At 41.2% G+C, this 20,345-nt stretch overlaps 1 protein-coding gene and 1 pseudogene across 1 annotated transcript in view; one reads left to right on the top strand and one right to left on the bottom strand.

The window, feature by feature from the left end:
- Positions 1-20,345, top strand: part of LHFPL2 (LHFPL tetraspan subfamily member 2) — a 248,938-nt gene that overhangs the window by 25,154 nt on the left and 203,439 nt on the right. The window lies entirely within an intron of this gene.
- Positions 8,887-8,972, bottom strand: LOC125101359 (uncharacterized; annotated as a pseudogene).

Below are 20,345 nucleotides of genomic sequence, written 5' to 3'. Positions count from 1 at the left end.
TCCCATAGTTACAATGTCCCAGACCTTATGGCTTAGATGTTACCTTAGGTGACCAGTTTCTGGAGGCCTCCCATCCATCCACCCAGGCTGCTGAGGATGACCTCTCCCAGGGCCTTCCTAATACCTCAATCCACCTGATTTTAGCCTTGTTACCCTGTTGTGGTTGCCTTCTCATGTCTCTATTACCTACTGAACGTAAGTGCATTTTGAGAACTCTCTCCAGCTTTAGCTCAGTGCTGGGTGCCCAGTAAGTGTTCTGTAATTATCTGTTGAACCAGTAACAAACAAAAAAAAGGTCAAGTTTCCAGCTCTTCCATAGAAACTTATAAATTTCAACAGGAGAAAAATAAAACTCCAACTCTTATTTTTTACAGATGATATCTGTGTTTTCTTCTCCCATCTGGATCCAAAAGTACACCTCACATGTTGTACAGATTCCCACCACTTCTCTTGGCAAATACTCATGGCTCCCAACAGGGGCCTTACCATAATCCTCCGCATCTTCCTTTAGGGCCCTTCAGGAAGACCATTGCTCTCTACCTCCCCACCTACCCTGGCTGTGAGAGGGGATTCTTTCCTTTCTTTACACATGATCCCCTGCACTCTGAGCATAGAAAGGTGTCTCCTGGGGTCACAGCAGAGAGAGCATCACCTACTCACATTCATAAGCACATGTTTGTATCTGAGAGAACATTCTTCAAGCAATGGACTTGTATCCTGGGAATCTTTTTTCTCCCTTTCTCTCTCTCTCTCTCTCTCTTCTCTTTCTTTTCTTTTTATTAGTTTGCTTATTTTTAGGTATTGAAAGAAGGAAAATAAAAAGTTGGATCTGCTATTTTCCCCCTGTAATAAAATCATTCAGAATGCTTGACACTCGGGTCTGCTCTTGCTCTTCACTCTTAGTTAGCCAACAACAAACAGCTATTCCCCACCCACTTTGAGAGCACCTACTTTTATAAAATTTTTTAATGCTGTTTCCTTTGTGCATTCCTTAGCTTTGCTCTTGCCATTTTGCAATATGCAAACACATCTCTTTCCGTCTTGAGTTGTCATTAGTTCAAGCTTTGGCCTTGAAGTCTGGATTGTGGAGATTTTTAGTTACTTAACTCTTAGTTGATGTCATTGGCAGCTTGAGTGAAGAGTTTCAGGGATGGCAAGGGAATCAGGAAGTCAGCAGGGTAGATGAAAGGTGAAGACTGGTCTGCCTTAAGGGCAACATCTGCCCCACTTATATATTGCAAAATTTATATATTTATATAGTCAAAAGAATAAGTTGTGAATATTAATTTAATCAAAATGTGCTGTAACTATTTAGGAAGATGGGAAGTAGGGGAGAAGAGATATATTTTTGTGGCAGGGTGGGGAGTGTGAGAAAGTTTTGAAATGTTAAATCTAGCTCTTCCATAAGATAGTATGCAACATTTTAAAATCAGGAAATTTCCCCCATGTTTTAATATATAATATTTTCATTCATTTCATGCCATCCAAAAATATTTTCTTATTTCCATTGTGATAGTTTTTTGATCAAGAGATTATTTAGAGGCTTATTTCTAAATCTCCATATATATGGGGGTTTTCTAATATATTCTGGTTTTGATTTCTTTTCAGTTGCAGTGTGGTCAGAGAATCTATGCTGTGTGACTTCAGTCTTGGAAATTCATTGAGACTTGCTTTGTGACACAGTATATGATCAATTTTTCTTTTTTTTTTTTTACAATAATGCATTAGAAAAAATTTTTTTGACTGTGGGAATTCTTTTTTTAATTAACACGTAATGTATTATTTGCTTCAGGGGTACAGGTCTGTGATTCATCAGTCTTACACAATTCACAGCACTCACCATAGCACATACCCTCCCCAGTGTCCATAACCCAGCCACCCTGTCCCTCCCCCGCCAACACCGCCCAGCAACCCTCAGTTTGTTTCCTGAAATTAATAATCTCTTATGGTTTGTCTCTCTCTCTGGTCTTATCTTGTTTCATTTTTCCTTCCCTTCCCCTATAATCTTTTGTCTTGTTTCTCAAATTCTTCACATCAGTGAGATCATATGGTAATTGCCATTCTCTGATTGACTTATTTCGCTTAGCATAATACCCTCTAGTTCCATCCAAGTCATTGCAAATAGCAATATTTTGTTTCTTTTGATGGCTGAATAATATTCCTGTGTGTGTGTGTGTGTGTGTGTGTGTGTGTGTGTGTGTGTGTGTGTGTGTGTGACATCTTTATCCATTCATCTGTTGATAGACATCTAGGCTCTTTCCATAGTTTGGCTATTGTGGACATTGCTGCTATAAACATTGGAGTGCATGTCCCTTTGGATCACTATATTTGTATCTTTAGGGTAAATATTCAGTAGTGTGATTGCTGGGTCATAGGGTAGCTCTATTTTCAACTTTTTGAGGAACCTCCATACTGTTTTCCAGAGTGGCTGTACCAGCTTGCATTCCCACCAACAGTTTAGGAGGGTTCCCCTTTTCTCCACATCCTTGCCAACATCTGTCATTTCCTGACTTGTTAATTTTAGCCAGTCTGACTGGTGCGCAGTGGTATCTCACTGTGGTTTTGATTTGTATTTCCCTGATGCCGAGCGATGTTGAGCACTTTTTTTTCTTGTGTCTGTTGGCCATTTGGATGTCTTCTTTGCAGAAATGTCTGTTCATGTCTTCTGCCTATTTCTTGATTGGATTCTTTGTTCTTTGGGTGTTGAGTTTGAGGAGTTCTTTATAGATTTGTGGTACTAGCCCTTTATCTGATATGTCATTTGAAACTATCTTCTCCCACTCTGTCAGTTGTCTTTTGGTTTTGTTAACTGTTACCTTTGCTGTGCAAACTTTTTATCTTAATAAAGTACCAATAGTTCATTTCTGCCCTTCTTCCCTTGCCTTGGCAATGTTTCTAGGAAGAAATTGCTGTGGCTAAAGTCGAAGAGGTTGCTGCCTGTGTTCTCCTCAAGGATTTTGATGGATTCCTGTCTCATACTGAGGTCTTTCATCCATTTTGAGTCTATTTTTGTGTATGGTGTAAGGAAATGGTCCAGTTTCATTCTTCTGCATGTGGCTGTCCACAATTTTCCCAACACCATTTGTTGAAGAAACTGTCTTTTTTCCATTGGACATTCTTTCCTGCTTTGTCGAAGATTAGTTGACCATAGAGTTGGGGTTGCATTTCTGGGCTCTCTATTCTGTTCCATTGATCTATATCTGTTTTTGTGCCAGTACCATACCGTCTTGATGATGACAGCTTTGTAATAGAGCTTGAAGTCTGGAATTGTGATGCTGCCAACTTTGGTTTTCTTTTTCAACATTCCTCCGACTATTTAGGGTCTTTTCTGGTTCCATATAAGTTTTAGGATTATTTGTTCCATTTCTTTGAAAAAAGTTGATGGTATTTTGATAGGGATTGCATTAAATGTATAGATTGCTCTAGGTAGCATAGACATTTTCATAATATTTGTTCTTCCAATCCATGAGCATGGAATGTTTTTCCATTTTTTTGTGTCTTCCTCCATTTCTTTCAGGAGTATACTATAGTTTTCTGAGTACAGAGTCTTTGCCTCTTTGGTTAGATTTATTCTCTCATATTATTTCTTAATAACATTTCATTTTGCTGAAGTCCTCCATGTCTTACTGATTTCGTTTGTGTGTTCCATCAGTTAAAAAGTATGTCAATAAAAATTTCCACTAAAATATTTTTGTCTGCTTTCCCATTTGGTTCTGTCAACTTTTGCTTTATAGTATTTTGAAGCTATATTTTGAAGTGGATACTGACTTAGAATTGTCATATCTTTCTAATGTAAATTTTATGATCATGTCCCTCTTTATAGATGTCATTTACTCGATCTGATAGTAACATAGCTATGCCTACTTTCTTCTCATTGGTTTTTTATTGTATTTCTTTATCCATCTCTTTACTTACATTTTTTATTCATATAGAGATATAGACAATTCTTATAAGCATAATTTTTTATGTCAGTTTGGAGATCTTTGACTCTATCTCATTGCATTATATATAATTACCACTACATTGAGGTTTATAGTCTTTTTTTTTGAGGTTTATAATCTTAAGTAACTTATTGTTACTCTAGTCTACGTTCTTTTTCTCTCTCCTCTCTTTGTCTTTATTTTGGATTTTTAAATTTATTATTTTTTTCTCTTCTAGCTTAGAAGTTATATCCTCCTTTGCATATAGATAACGAATTCTTCACAAGACTAATTTGATAGCTATTTTTGTCTTCTTCCTCAACAATGTAAAGATCTTAGAATACCTTAAATTCATTTATTCCCCCCACCTTTATCTGCCATTATGCAATATTCTGCCAGTATTCTAATTCCTACTTTTGTTTGATAAGTCAATATTAAGTTAAATTAAACTTCTCTGCCCCTGACTTCTGCATCTTCAAGCTTTCATCTGGAGTAATTTTTCCTTCTGCCTGAATAATGTCCTCTAGCTTAAATCTGCTAGTGAAAAATTCTATCAGTTTTTGTTTGTATAAAGATGTATTTCCCATTCATTCTAATGCATTTGTAGTTATTTTTTTCAGCTTTTTAAAGACAATGCTCCCTTGTCTTTTGTTTTACATTACTTCTGCTTAAGTCAGTTTTCTGTCTCATTTTTTGCTCCATTGAATGTTGCTTGTATAATAATCAGGATCTTATTCTCTCTTTGTCTTTGGTTTTAGAAGTTTTACTATAATGTGACTAGATACAGTTTCCTCTTATCTTTTTTAAAGAGAGGGAGGGGATTTGTTTGGTATTGGTAAGATTTGTTGAATATATGGCTTAATATCTTTGATCAGCTCTGGAAAATTCTCACCATTATTTCTTCAGATATTACTGTTACCTCATTCTCTCTCTCTTTCTCAAATATGTGGTATCTTCTTACTGTATCCTCTTTTAATTATCCTTATTTAGATATTGTCCATTAATCCTTCTCTTCATGATTCATTCTGAATTATTTTCTCTGACCTATCTTCTGTTTGACCAATTCTCTCTTCATCTGTGTTAAACTCATCCACTAAGTTCATTTCAGTTATCTTTTTTCAGTTCTAAAATATCCATTTGTTTACTTTGTGTAGTTTCTAGTTCTTCTCAAAATTACCCATCTTTTCATTTATCTCCTTGGCATAGTGAAAAATTAAGTAAGACTTTAGCTGATAATTTGCATATTTGAAGCTCTTAAGGGTCTGTTTTGGGTTGGTTGTTTCTGGGTTGGTGTGGTTGGTTGGTTGATTGTCATGTTGCCTTATCTTAGCACATACCTGGTTATTCTTTACTGTGTGCCCAATGTTGTATTTACGACATTGTTTGTAGAATTAATTTTAGGTCTAGGATGATATTTTCTTCCTGAAAGGAACACCACCAATTTGGATGATCTCAGTTCAGGTTTGGAGATGAGATCATTTGAAGTTGAGCTTTAATCCATATAAGGCTTTTCTAAATCTAGTCCACCCTTTTCCCTTTGGAAAGTTGGTGGTCTACTTTGGGGTCTCAATTTATAGTTCACCAGAGATCCCCTTGGTGGGCACTAGTGTGGGTCCCCTAGTCCAAAATTTTGACAATGTCAAAAGCAACATTCAGCATCTCAGCCACTTTCAGAGTTGGCAAAAGTCCCCAGGGAGGGACCCCTGGGTGGCTCAGTGGGTTAAAGCCTCTGCCTTCAGCTCGAGTCATGATCCCAGGGTCCTGGGATTGAGCCCCGCATAGGGCTCTCTGCTCCGCAGGGAACCTGCTTCTGCCTCTCTCTCTGCCTGCCTCTCTGCCTACTTGTGATCTCTGTCTGTCAAATAAATAGATAAAATCTTAAAAAAAAAAAAAAAAAGACCCCAGGGAAAAAACATCCCCATATGCTGGGCCACTTCCCTGGGCCTCTGTTCTCTAGCCTGGGAATTCTGTACCACTTTGAGAGCTCTCAGAAGCCTTCAAACAAGCATTTCTAGTATCCTGCTGCAAAATTCCTCTAATTTTTCTCAGTGGGTAGATTGGTTTAAATTGACCAGGCTATCATTCCTAAAATCTCAGTTATTAAAAAAAAAAAATGAGTAAGGAATCTACTTAATGACATTACATCCTTATATCACTAGGGTTAAAAATGTGTATCTCAGCTCCAGGGTGATTTATTCCATTTTTTTTTCAAAGATTTTATTTATTTATTTGACAGGGAGATCACAAGTAGGCAGGGAGGAAGGCAGAGAGAGAGGGTCGGGGAGGCAGGCTCCCTGCTGATCAGAGAGCCTGATGCAGGGCTTGATCCCAGGACCCTGATATCATGACCTGAGCCGAAGGCAGAGGCTTAACCCATTGAGCCACCCAGGCGCCGTGATTTATTCAATTTCTGGGCCGATATTAGAGTATAAAAATTACTGAGGCACCTGGGTGGCTCAGTTGGTTGAGCAGTCTGACTCTTGATTTTGGCTCAGGTCATGATCTCAGGGTTGTGAGATGGGGCTATGTGACAGGCTATGTGCTCAGTGGGGAGTCTGTTCAAGGTTCTCTCTCTCTCTCCCTCTGCCCTTCATCCCCTCTCTCTGTAATAAAATAAATACATTTTTTAAAAAGCATAAAGATTGCTTTTCCTGTATTAGAGTCTAGGAGGAAAATTGCCAAGATTATAGTGACAATTTGGGAGTTTTTAGTTTTTTTCTTACGGCATGAAGTAAACTGATAAGAGATCTCTGTCCATTTGCAGCTTCAACTGTAATTTTTTTTAATATTTTATTTATTTATTTGATAGAGATCACAAGTAGGCAGAGAGGCAGGCAGAGAGAGAGGGAAGAAGCAGGCTCCCTGCTGAGCAGAGAGCCCGACGCAGGGTTCCATCCTAGGACACTGAGATCATGACCTGAGCCAAAGGCAGAGGATTTAACCCACTGAGCCACCCAGGCGCCCCTGTAATTTTTTTTTTTTTTAATTTTGGATATTCTCACAGGGTTAAAAAAATAAACATTCATAATGAATTGGATTGACATCTGTTCTGTTAGGGGACATCTGAAAGTGTTTTGGCTCTTGAAAAAAATTAGCCTTCAATTTTTTTTTTTCTATTCTGTATTCTATTCTGTATTTCTTTTTTTTTTTTTAAGATTTTATTTACTTATTTGACAGACAGAGATCACAAGTAGGCAGAGAAGCAGGCAGAGAGAGAGGAAGGGAAGCAGGCTGCTTGCTAGCAGAGAGCCCGATGCGGGGATCGATCCCAGGACCCTGGGATCATGACCTGAGCTGAAGGCAGAGGCTTTAACTCACTGAGCCACCCAGGCACCCCTCTATTTTGTATTTCTAAGATTTCTTCTCCTCCCCAGAGAGTTTTTAGCTCCTTTCACTCTGACTGCTATCTCATGCCAGAATCCTAGGAAATCGTTGCTTTAAAAACTAGCATCATGGTCAGACAACAGGAAAAAAAGTAGATATTTTTTTCTTTTTAATTAAACAGGCAATAGTATCTAAGGTCTGAGATGACCAGAGTCCAGTGAAATTGCTCAGAGGTTAACACATGCTGGAGCTTCTAGAATCTTTTGGGTTTGAAGAATTCCTGAGCTCAGCATTTTGTCAAAGCAGATTGAGAGTGTTTTTTGCTTGATATACTTTTCAATTAAATAATCCTATATTCTATGCTTCCTCATGACTGTGCTGTTAAGTTGAATGAGAGCATGTGGGATTTATTTTTTGAAAGGATCAAACAGTTTATACGTGGACTGGAGGGTTTGTATGTGACAAGTTTGTCCAATATGATCTTGATATTCCCTTTCCTGAGGCCGGCAGATTAGAAGACCCCTTCAAGCAGAGAATTTAGTCTCCCTTCCTTCACGGTTAGTTGAGTGAGTGTAGTTTCCCGAATGAACTCTTGTTGGAATTACAGCATAACCATGGCTGTGCTAGCAAGCCACAGACCCAGATCAAGCATCCCCAGTTGAAGTTGCTTATTCATTTCATTCATAAAATGGCATTTATTAAGTACCTCATATGTACTAGCCCTGGGAATTAAGCAATTAAAAGTCAGACTTGCTCCTCACCTCATGGGACTTATGTTCTAGTGGAGAAAACATGATAAAAGTAGGTAATAAATAAGCAGGTGGTGCTGTGCATTCAAGGAAATAACAGGATGATGAGAGAGAGAGTAATTGAGGAGGCCACTTGAGACGAGAGGGAGAGTCTAATCAACCTTGGCCTGAAGCACGAGAGTAAGGCAGCCCTGTAAAGATCTGGGGGGAAGGAAATCCAGGCAGAGGAAATAACCAGTGGGGAAGGATTATGCTATCATCAAGGACTAGAAAGGAGGCCACTCTAGGATGGGTAGGAATCAAGGTTTTAGGAATCTAGAGACCTTGGTAGACTGCACGTGAGTCTAACTGTGAGTATTTTCTCAGTATGCATGACTGAGTGATCCAATGATCCTCCCCATAAGGCCAAGGAAATTGTCAGGATTGATCTCTTTGCATATAGAGCACAGAGCTCTGTAGCCTCTGGGAATAGCACCAAATCCCTAAACCCAAAGTCAGGTCACATGAGTATGGGTATCAGCTGTTCTCATTGGAAGGCTGTCCTCAGGATACTTAGCCAGTCTTTTGCGTAAGGTTCTTGTCAAGTCTGGAAAATGTAACTGAGTCCAAGCTCATCTGCTTTCCACAAGGCAGACCAATAAGTCGAGGAGAGGTGATGTGGGCGACGAAAGGAACTTTTTTCCGTAAGGCAGCTGCAAACTGAGGAGATGGCAGATCACTGTCCCAAAGAACCATCTCCCCTCTTCGTGGAATTGGAGCTGCTTTTGGTTTGGAAGAGGGGGGAGCAGGAGGGACTTGGCGTCAAAAGGTAACTGAGAGGGCTGGAAACCTGAGGAAAGATCATGTAACTCCTTTGTCCTTGGTTTCTGGATCTTTGCATATAGGAATCTGGTCACATCATTCCTGTAAATATTTCAATTAGCAATAATCGCGCCTCGGATAAACCTCATTGGCTACGATACTGCCACTGCGCAAAGCTCATTCCTGTAAATATTAAACATAACGTCCTCACTGCTGTATGTTCTTCCTCCTCTCCTCGAGTGAGGTAGGTTTTGGGTAAAAAAGCAGTTTTTGCAAATCTCTGCTGTAAGCAAGATTCCTTCTGTGATTAACATGCCTATATGCAGGGCTCATCAAGAGTTCTTTAAGCTATAGGTCACAGCAGCAGGGCAAATGGAAGCAATATGGAGTCAGACATGCCAAGTTTCTCCCTGTGACCACGTGACGCATGTGAAAGCACTTGTCAACACGTACAACTGCATGGATACAAGATGTTATTCTTTTGATTCCTGGCACAGTCTATGCCGTGTAATGATCTCTCAGAGAAGTTCAGAGGGCTAACAGGCCATCTGGGCATTACCTCCTGAGGAAAACAGGGAAGATCACACCCACCTATGTGGTCGCTGAAGGGTTAAATGAGGTCGCATGTGTGATCAGGCCATACTGGATGCCCACCCCAGAGGCCTTAACTGCCGCCTCCCAACAAGCTTGGGTCAGTACTTAAGCTCTGGATCTTTTACTAAGTCACCTCTAGTCCCCACTTCAAAACTTAGCTGTTTTGTTCCCATGTTCTCATGATTCTTCTCTGTAAGGTAAAGAAGGATGCATTTATGATATTCCCACCAAGTTATGCCACCCAGGTCAAATCAACTAGTGTCCAGAAGGCCTAAGCAATAATTTTAATTTGGGGGATATCAGTTATTTCAGGAGTCATCGGTCCTATAGATGTATTTCTGGATAGTTCTGGACTCCCTGAACCACTCCAGTGTGTTTAGCTGCTGATTTTGCCCACAGGTAGGATTGAATCATCCCAGAATATTAGACAGAAGCAACACAACCGACATTCATCATCTATACATTTTCCCCCCTCATTATGGTATTATGACTCCATTCTGGATCAGCTCTCCCTGATTTATCCACTGCTCCAACACTCCCTATGGCTAATCCAACATTTTGAGTGGGTTTTTTCCTTCCTTCCACTGCAGGAGCCCTATGGCTATGGTGACCATATGTTCCTGGGATGACCCTGCTTTCTACCTGTTTCTCTGGCATTATTATTAATACATGTACCCCAGGCGCCCTTTCAAATGTATGCTCATTTGAAAAATAAGTTATATGGTAGTCCTCCCTGCAGCTGAATGAAAAGCTGGAAGGCAGGTCTGGAGTGAGAACAAGAGAAAGCAGAGCTCCCAAGGTGAAGTTAAGAAGGTGCCACTGTCTTCCCTGTAGCCCTGTTCTTCCCTTCCTGCATCCCAGCCAGCTCTTGCTGGCACTGTAGGCAGTGGGGATGAGTCAGTGGGCATGAGGCCTGTTACCAGGAGAGATGCCTCATGAGCAAACTGAAATAAAAAGATTCACAGAAATTGGGGCACCTGGGTGGCTCAGTGGGTTAAACCTCTGCCTTCTGCTCAGGTCATGATCTCAGGGTCCTGGGATAAAGCCCTGAGTTGGGCTTTCTGCTCAGCAGGAAGCCTGCTTCCCCCTGTCTCTCTGCCTGCTGCTCTGCCTACTTATGATCTCTCTCTGTCAAATAAACAAATAAAATCTTTAAAAAAAAAAAAAAAGATTCGCAGAAATTAGAGGCAGAGGCACCTGGGTGGCTCAGTTGGTAAAGCGCCTGCCTTCGGCTCAGGTCATGATCCCAGGACCCTGAGATCGAACCCCCACATTGGGAATCCCTGCTCAGCAGGGAGCCTGCTTCTGTCCCTTCCCTCTGCTCATGCATGCACTCTTTCTCGCTCTCTCGCTCTCTCTCTCTGTCTTAAACAAAGTTTTAAAAAATTTTTTAAAGGAAAGAAATTAGAGATGAAAAAGATGGGAAAACAAATGAAGGGTGGTCATAAGGGGACATGAAAACATTGCACAAAGCCCCATGAGGATGTGGGAAAACAGCATTTTATTGCTTGGGTTAATCTCCATTCCTGAGGGGCCACTGGAATGCACAACATTGGGATCTGGGCCTATGGTCTTTGCTCCTTACCACTCAGGTGTTTCTGCCAAAGACCTAGAGGATTTCTCACCCTTCCCAGGCTGGGCTTGTTGCCTTATAGATTATATCTGGCTGCCCGCCCCATGAGGTAGGAGACCAGGGTCTGGTCCCAAATGTCACTTGGTGACCTTACCAAAGTTACTTCACTTTGAGGGACAAATTTTTCATCTGCAAAGTGAAGAGAGCAGAACCAGATGGTCTCTAAAGCAGTAGTTCAAATTATTTGTTTGTGTACTTCTTAAAGAATTCAAAGAACTTTCCCCCTTATACAGTCTTATGTTATTTAAAGTGTTTCTTTAACAAAAGACATAATTTTCAACACACTGTAAATATGGACACTTAAAAAAACCTTGTTACATCATTCTTTAAAACGTATCCAAAATGCCACAGAAATTTTATATCCACCATCACCACTTTAAAAATATATCCAAAATTATTCTTTAATACATACAAATTTTACATTGTTTCTTTTTTACTAGGAACTGATTTCATTATGTGTTCCCCAAAGAATTTTACCTCTGATATGTTGTATGCTTGAAAGTCTTTTTTTCTTAAAAAAAAAAAAAAAAAAAAAGCATGTGAACAAATTGAAATGAAAAATTTCCTGTGACTATAAAGCTCTAAGGGTAAAAAAAGAAAACTTTCAGTGGAGTTATCACTACAATTGTTTTGACAACGACAATCATTACACATAAGAGTAAAATTTCATTGGCAGTGTATCACTTAGTAAGATGGATAGGGCTATTTCGGCTTTTAAGCAAGTTCTGTTACTTATGGCTGAGTATAATTTATTGCATCAATTGTATCACATTTTTCTGTTTTTAAAAATGTCAGTGCTGATGAACATTATTTATATAAACAAGCAGACGGCAATGAAAAGACTTTTCTTTTAGCAGTTCCCTCATTTCTCTGAAGTCTGGAGTTACATGTAAAAAATGGCCCAGGAATCCATGATCAAAAATAATTTTTAATGTGCTAGACAATATAATAGGTTCTCTTTTAATTTTTTGGAAAGCAAAAACTTGGAAACTAGCTTTTGCAAGAATTGGATTTGCAAAAGGATTTATTTCCCCATCTTTAAAGTTGTTTGCTCTCTCAAAAGCAATGTCAATACTTTGAACCGTTCCCTGGTTTGGCCTCCCCAGGGTCTTCACTTTCTGGGGAGAAGTATCCCAGTATCCCAGGCAAGATAGGTGCAAGGTGGAAGGAAGGCTAAGAGAAAGAAGGGCAGGAACAGAACCAGCTAGGCAAGGGACTTTCCCAGCAAATGAATTTCAGGCAAGAACCTCTGGCTCATTTGAAATCTGGAAACTGATTCTCTTTACTGTTTCCTTTAAAGTCCAAAATATACACCATGAAAGGAAAATATTCCTGATCCTTGGGCCTATATGTACCTCAATTTGAAGATCCAGCTCTAATATCGAAAAGTCTAGACAGTATTAAATCAAAGCCAAAACAATGGATAGAAATTTCTTTTTTTTTTTTTAAGATTTATTAATTTATTTTAGAGAGAGAGGGGAGAGGAGCAGAGGGAGAGGGAGAGAGAATCAAGCAGACTCCCTGCTGAGCAGGGAGCTCAAATTCGGGGCTTGATCCTCAATCCTGACATCATGACCTGAGCTGAAACCAAGAGTCAGATACTCAACTGACTGAACCACCCAGACACCCCAGAAATTTCTTTTTTTTAAAGTTAATTTTATTTATTTATGATTAAATAATACATTTGCTGTAACAAAATGAAAAGATATTAAGGGGTATGTGGCAAACCTCTGCCTTCCCATTCTTATCGGTCAGCTATCAGTACTTTTCTCCTGGCAGTGGCTGTGAAGGTTTCTCCTGTAACTTGCGAAGATAATCTAGGCATATTCGTGCAATCACAAACAGGTCTTCTTCCTCCTCTTTTTCAATTGCCCCTTTACTATACACGTTGCCTTGCACCTTACTGTTTTGTTACTGTTGTGCTTAGAAATTACATTGGAGATTTTTTTTCATGTCATATAAAGAATACCGTCATCTTTGTTGGACTGAACAGTATTTTATTGAATATTACAATTTGCTTAAAGAGGCCCATACTGATGGCCTTTTAGGTTATTTCCAATCATTTCTATTTAAAAAATACTGTGATAAATATGTTGTACCTATATCACCTTGCATCCATGTGAATCTATTTGTCAGGAAGCTTCTAAAAGTAGAATGTCTGGGCAAAAGGTCTGTGTATTTGTTATTTTGATTAGGGATTAGTAAATTGCTCATCCCCAAGGAGGATGTACCAATTCAGTCTACCACCAACAAGCATGGAGAGCTACCTATATTAGTTATCTATAAAATCTATAACTACTACTGTGTAACAAATCACTCCAAAATTTAGCAGCTTCAAACAACAACGATCATTTCTTTCATGATTTCTGTAGGTCCAAGTGATGAGTGACTTGGCTGGTTGTTCTCTTTTGGGATCTTTCTGGAAGTTGCGTTCACATAGCGGCTGGGTCTGGGGTGGGGTCCCATGGCTATGGGGCAGCTCTGGGTCTGGCCACACTTCTTCCCTGCCCCACACACACCATTTTCAGTATTGTAGCCACGTAATCTATTTTAATATCTGGTGTATCTACTTCCCATTATTCATCATTTTCATAATGTTCTGGGTTATTCCTTCAAGTTTATTTTTCCATGAAAACAATTTCTTAACTTTAATTGCATGGTGATATTACTGGTCATGAAATATGATTAGGATGACACCCTGGGGTGTTTGGGATTTTTCTGCACATAAAAGAAGGAAATGGGAGGTAACCTGGCATCCTAAAAAGAAAATTGGCACTCAGAGGGAAAGAGTTCAATCTCAATTTCTGCAGAATATTCTGTGGCCTTGATCCAAGCCATGATGATACTTGAATAGAACTGACCTAGAGAGTAGTGAAGATAAATGAGGAGAAAAAAACCCCTAGCTTTAAATGAGATCATTTTCTTCTTTTAGTGATTTTAATATTACCAGATCTCTGAGGGTAATGGAATCTTTCCTATGTGATAAGGAAACACACATAATTTCTGATTGTTCATCTGTGGTACTGTTTTGGTATAATTTGCTGAAAAGCAATTCTTGTTCCTAAAAGCATATAAGGCGGTGGTAGGATAGGATTCAGTCACTAGAGGTTTTATTCACAAATATTGTGTTAGGCTTTTTACGTATTTTTCAACAAACCAGTAAGTCTAATGAAAACCTCCCAGAATCACACTTTTGTTACTTTTCCATGTCAGTTTCAGGATCGTAAACACTCACATTTCTAAGTTCTGACTAATGTACAACAATATTTGACACATGGGCCTTGGCTTTAATGAAACTTTCCTACTGAAGGGATCAAAAGCATTTTGCTATTGTTCTCTGGCCATTCTCCTGAGATCCTGGGAGATCCTGCAGAGTTTCTTGTGGTACATACTTGTAAAATCTTTTGGATTTATAGAGGTTTTGCTATTATTATTTAATAATCAGCCTTAGGATTTCAGGATTTCATCAAGGGAAAAACCAAAGCTCAGAAGTTCACAAGAAGCATGAATAAAAAGTGAGCAAGCTAAAAAATGTGAAGACCCTGTCATGTGTTGAATTGTGGCTCCAAAAAGATACAACCAAATCCTAACCTCTGTACCTATGAATGTGACCCTATGAGAAAACAAGTTCTTTTTTAAAGTTCTTTTGCAAATTGAGATGTAATTTACATACCACACTGTGTAAATTTAAGGTGTCCCCCATGTCGTTCGTCTACCTGTTGCAGTATGATGAGTATGTAATTCAGTATTGTCAACTACTGGAATAAGGTCTTCGGAAATGTGGTTAAGTTAAGGTGCTCTAGAGGAGATCATTCTGCCTTTAGACTGTGCCTTAGATCTGGTAACTGGTGTCCCCATCAGAGAAAGAGGGAGTCTTGACACACAGAGACACAGAGGAGAGGACTCTGGGTAGATGAAGACGGGATTGAAAAGACACATTCACAAGCCAAGGAACACTAAAGATTTCCAGGCAGTGACCAAAAGGTAGGAAGCAGGCATGGAAAGGATTCTCCCTCAGAGCCTCCAAAAAGTACCAACCTGCCTGATTTTAGACTTCAGTCTATAAAATTGTAAGAGAATAAGTTTCTGCTAATTTAAGCATGAAGGCTGTGGTAATTTGTTACTGGCCAAAAAAAAAAAAAAAAAAAAAGGAAAATGGCATCCAGAGGAAATTAATACAGCCCCCTTTGCCCATCAAGATAGGCTGAGCAGGAAAGCTTTTGTTCGGAATCGAGCATACTTGCGAAGTAGAAGAAATACTTCCTCAGCAGCTTCTTCCTCCACTCAGTTGCCCCTCTTTTGACTTTCCTGCCCCAGCGCCCATTCTGTCAGGCTTCCTTCAGGTTTCTCCTTTGTGATTCATTCTTCTCCAAGTTCCAAAAGTACCCTCATTTCCTCTTCAGATTTTCCCCTGTGCCAAGACCTCTGCCAGTGGTCAGCTTACAACAGCTTATGGACTTGTTTATCACATGGCAGAGACCAATGATGTGGGGTACTGGCCCTCTCAGCAATAGTCTTATCTTTAAAACAGCTGGAAAGGACTTTACCCCAGAAGAATTGTGTCTACTGGTAGCATTTTTGGAATTGGCACATGGGTGAGGTGGGTGATTTTGCAGGGGCTCTTCTTCCCTCCTTAGACTTCCGTGCCTTCTCCCCCTCACCTCTTCCCCTGAAATGCTGGTTTCCATGGCTTCATTAGAGTAAAAGAGGGCCCCCACTCTCTCCATCTGCCCAACTGCCCTCTCCAGGCCCAGTATCCCACAGTGAGTGGGGAAGGCACATTGGCCTGGAGGTTAAGGATTGTGAGGAACTGTGGAGAAACTGCTTTGAAGGAAGGGAAATTTTTCCGCAAAGGTCATGTTGGGCAGAACCAGCTACCTAACTTCTATGGCCCAGTACAAAATGAAAATGTGGGGCCCTTCGTTCAAACGTATTAAGAATTTTCTGATGGTTAAAAAAAAAAAAAAAGAATTTTCTGATGGTGATGGTAGAGCGTTAAACCATATTAGGGCACTTCTAAACACAGGGCCTGGTGCCACTACAGAGGTGGGGTGCTCATGAAGCTGGTTCTGTGTGGGGGTCACCAAAAAGCTTAGAATCAGAACAAAAGGGTTGTGTTAATTTGGGTCAGTGGGTGTTTGCTTGAGCTCATTCCAGAAATTGGTGTGGCACACAGAGAAGCTGCCACCATCAAAGATGTGGGCTCAGGGTGCCTGGGTGGCTCAGTGGATTAAGCTGCTCTCTTCAGCTCAGGTCATGATCTCAGGGTCCTGGGATGGAGCCCCGCATCAGGCTCTCTGCTCAGCGGGGAGCCTGCTTTCCCCTCTCTCTCTCTCTGCCTGACTCTCTGCCTACTTGTGATCTCTGTCTGTCAAATAAATAAATAAAATCTTAAAAAAAAAAAAAAAGATGTGGGCTCAACAAGGGGACCTCAAAAGAGGTGATGTGCAGGGTGCCTAGGTGAGTTGGTGGAGGTGATGAGACAAAAAGTAAAGCAGGAAATGATCTGGGACTTAAAATTCCTCCACCAGGAGGGTTCCCAGTGTCTGGGGAAGTTCTCGTGTTTGGACCCCAACATCTTCTTGCTTCTGCAGGTCCAGGAGCCAAATTACTTTATATAAGCAAAGGGGTGAGGTGTGGGAAATTTGAGGTAAGGAGCCAGGAGAGGATACTGAAGCTGAGGGAGCTCAGGTGGGAAGCATCCAAAGGCAGAGATTTGAGGGAAAAGAGACACATCTAGGAGGCTTTTCTAAGTGCAGTTCTGTAGCAATATAACTCCCTGCCTCGTTACTCCACCCCCAACTCACTCCCTCCCCTCACCCTGGCAAGCCTTTTCTAAAGAACAATTTCCAAGGCACCAGACTGGCTCAGTAGGTTAAGCATTGGAGTCTTAATTTCAGCTCAGGTCATGATCTCAGGGCTGTGAGATGGAGCACCATCTCGGGCTCCATGCAGGGCATGGAACCTGCTTAAGATTCTATCACACCCTCTCCATTTGCCCCTCCACCCTTAAAAAAAAAGAGAACAATTTCTTAGGAATCTTTGAGGGGGGCAGAGAAGTGTTTAGTCAAGGGTGAGAGCAGAAAATTGGCGAGTGGACCTTGGTCTGTTGCAGCCTTGCTAGAATGGAGAGGTAAGCTTCCACAGAACTCACTCAACTGAAGGGGGAGGGCTGAGCTAAGCAGCCTCAGAAGAATCATGATGACAATCGTTCTATGTTTTTATTTAGTCCCTCAGTTCGGAAGAATAATGGTGGGCGGGGGCGGGGGGGCGGCGCGGGGAGGAATTGGTAGGCCTAGCCTGACTGGGGAGAGTCCAGTTACTAGGGAGGGAGGAGAGAATTCTAAACTGATGGTGGTTTTGTTCTGAGGGCCAGGCAAGGAGTCCCAGGAGTCCAGAGAGTACTGAAGCCTCAAGGCTCCTTCCTGAGTGGCAGCAAATAATATTCTGAGAGTCCCAGGGCTAAAGTCATGCACTTTATATTCCTCCCACTCAATTGTTATGGGCTATTCTTTTTTTTTTTTTCTTTTTAAAGATTTTTCTTTATTTATTCAACAGACAGAGATCCCAAGCAGGCAGAGAGGCAGGCAGAGAGGGGGGGAAGCAGGCTCCCCGCCGCACAGAGAGCCCGATTCGGGGCTCGATCCCAGGACCCTGAGATCATGACCTGAGCCAAAGGCAGAGGCCCAACCCACTGAGCCACCCAGGAGCCCCTGTGGACCATTCTTGTAACCACATTCAAAACTACCACCCTGTTAACATTCCCTCTGGCTGCTGGATATGCTGCTGATGGGTATACGATTATTTTCCTAGTCAGTAAATACCAGTAATTGACCCTTTAGTCTAGAAAGTGCTATCTCTATACAACTATTTGGTAGGTTGTAAGTATGTCTGGTTGAACTCACCTGTGTTCAAACTGGTCCAAAGCCAAGGGCATATTGTTGTTAACTGCCAGTTCCGGAAGGGAACACTGGGCATATTTTCTTGCTCAAGTAGAAGTTTTTATTTGTCCTGAGTAAAGGTCCAACAGTGTCCTTCCTAAACAGGTTCTACAGGTAAACCGCCTCAAGATACAATGTGTCTCCTAAAAAACCCTGAGAATGTACCCATTAACCTTGTTCATTCTCAGCAAACCACCCTGGTGTGAATGAAGGGGGCGAGCTAGGTTGATGTTTGGCATTCTTGTGTAGGGTGGAGAAAGGTATTTCCAGTTACCTGGCTCACCCCTGAGGCCACCTCTGGGAAACACCCATCCCTTACCACTCTTTCAAACTGAAACCTTAGCTGACCGCAGCTCCCTAGAGATTCCCAGGCATCCCCACTCGCACACGATAACGCAAAAAACAGACCTTCACTCCTGGCTGGTGGTTTTATCTCCACTTTCCAGACATAAAATTAACATAAAATTAACTCAGCTCTCTAATTTCTAAAGCCGTCACTTTAAATCTGTGTGAGTTGATCTCTGCTTATGGAACTGCTGTTTGTATTCATTCGAGCAGGTCAGAAAATATTAATATTATCAAGTCCTAAAATGGCATTTGGTAGAGAAGTTTTAAAAATGCATTGCTTCCGGGCGCCTGGGTGGCTCAGTGGGTTAAGCTGCTGCCTTCGGCTCAGGTCATGATCTCAGGGTCCTGGGATCGAGTCCGGCATCGGGCTCTCTGTTCAGCAGGGAGCCTGCTTCCCCCTCTCTCTCTGCCTGCCTCTCTGTCTACTTGTGATCTCTCTCTGTCAAATAAATAAATAAAATCTTAAAAAAAAAATACATTGCTTCCTTACGTTACAAAAACATAGCAATCCTTGATTTTAGATCTCTGTATTGTCGGTTTGGGGTGTATGTAACATTTGATCTCCATTGCTAGTTTGAGGTCATTCCCTGTCTGTTTAATCCTTTACCCTCCTTATCTTCCCATTGCAGCCTCCACTGCTCCTCCCCTGCCCCCCACCAAGAGAAAGCCTGCAGGAGGCCAGTGGTCTTGCTGCACTGTTTAAAAAACTGAGTGAAATCATCCACTTGGGGATTCCATCCATCAAATCAAATGTTTGGGTTTGTTTTGTTTGGTAGATGAAAAAGCCCAAATTGGCTGTCTCCCAGTCCATTCCACATACCACTGTGTGAAAACCAAGACCAAGGGTCCTCCCAAGAAACAACAGAAAATGGATAATTCTGTGAGCAAAGAAGCCAGCAGTTCTCCATTCTTTCCACCAAAGCATGTTCAAATTCTAGCATAGTCACTTGTCCATAATCTCCAGAAATGGAGGGCAAAGGATACAGCAGTCAGATTCACTGACGCATCCAGTTATTTGTTCCAAAAAATACTGAGCACCTACTATGTGCCAGAAACCATAGTGGGCCCTGCAGCTGCCACCATGACCAAGATGTTGATGTGGAGACAGATGTAAGGTCAACCCTGGAAAGAATGGAGTCTCAAAACTTTATGACAAGAGCACTGTCATGGGGCGCCTGGGTGGCTCAGTGGGTTAAGCCGCTGCCTTCGGCTCAGGTCATGATCTCAGAGTCCTGGGATCGAGCCCCACATTGAGCTCTCTGCTCAGCAGGGAGCCTGCTTCCTCCTCTCTCTCTGCCTGCCTCTCTGCCTGCTTGTGATCTCTCTGTCAAATAAATAAATAAAATTTAAAAAAAAAAAAAAGAGCACTGTCATCAACTCTCTCTGCTCTCCATCCTCTATCCCACAATCATCCTGGCAAGTGAATATAGCCAAAGGCAGGGAACTCAATTCTTCTCAAGTAAGACTATTCTATTTCCCATCAATCCCAGCCTTGTCCGCTAGAACTGTGTGGAGCCACGGTGCGCCTTCCCCTCTATGATCACCCTTTCAACATGAGAAGGGAGCTGCAATATTTCTCTTCAAACTAAATGTAGGGACAAGGATGTGAGAAGATGACCCGGACTGACTCCAAGCTAAAATGCAGAGATGCCAGGGTTTTTCTGAAACTGCTGGGGTGTGTCTGTTAGAAGACTGAATGAGGCTGTGAAGATCCCTATTAGGAATGAATCCATCCGGGGAGGGAATAAGACATAGGTGACCAGCTTGACCTGTCACCAAGCCTTCATCATTGAAGAAAGGAATAAACCGGAACAGAGCCAGGTCACAAAGACAGATTTTAAAAATACATGGTGCATGTGTGTGTGTGTATAGAAAAGTGAGAAAAAGGTGGTTTTTTTGCCCCCCTCTGGGAAGTGAGGGTTTGAGTGATTATACCGTTTTCTTTAAACTTTTTTGTATTTTGACTCTCTTCTATAATGAATGTATAAAACATATTAATAGAGTACAATTTTATTTTACAAACCATCGAGAAACT

The sequence above is a fragment of the Lutra lutra genome, chromosome 5, assembly GCF_902655055.1.
Source record: "Lutra lutra chromosome 5, mLutLut1.2, whole genome shotgun sequence".
Classification (NCBI taxonomy): Eukaryota; Metazoa; Chordata; class Mammalia; order Carnivora; family Mustelidae; genus Lutra; species Lutra lutra.
The sequence above is the reverse complement of the archived record's forward strand: the minus strand, read 5'-3'. Positions and strand labels throughout refer to the sequence as shown.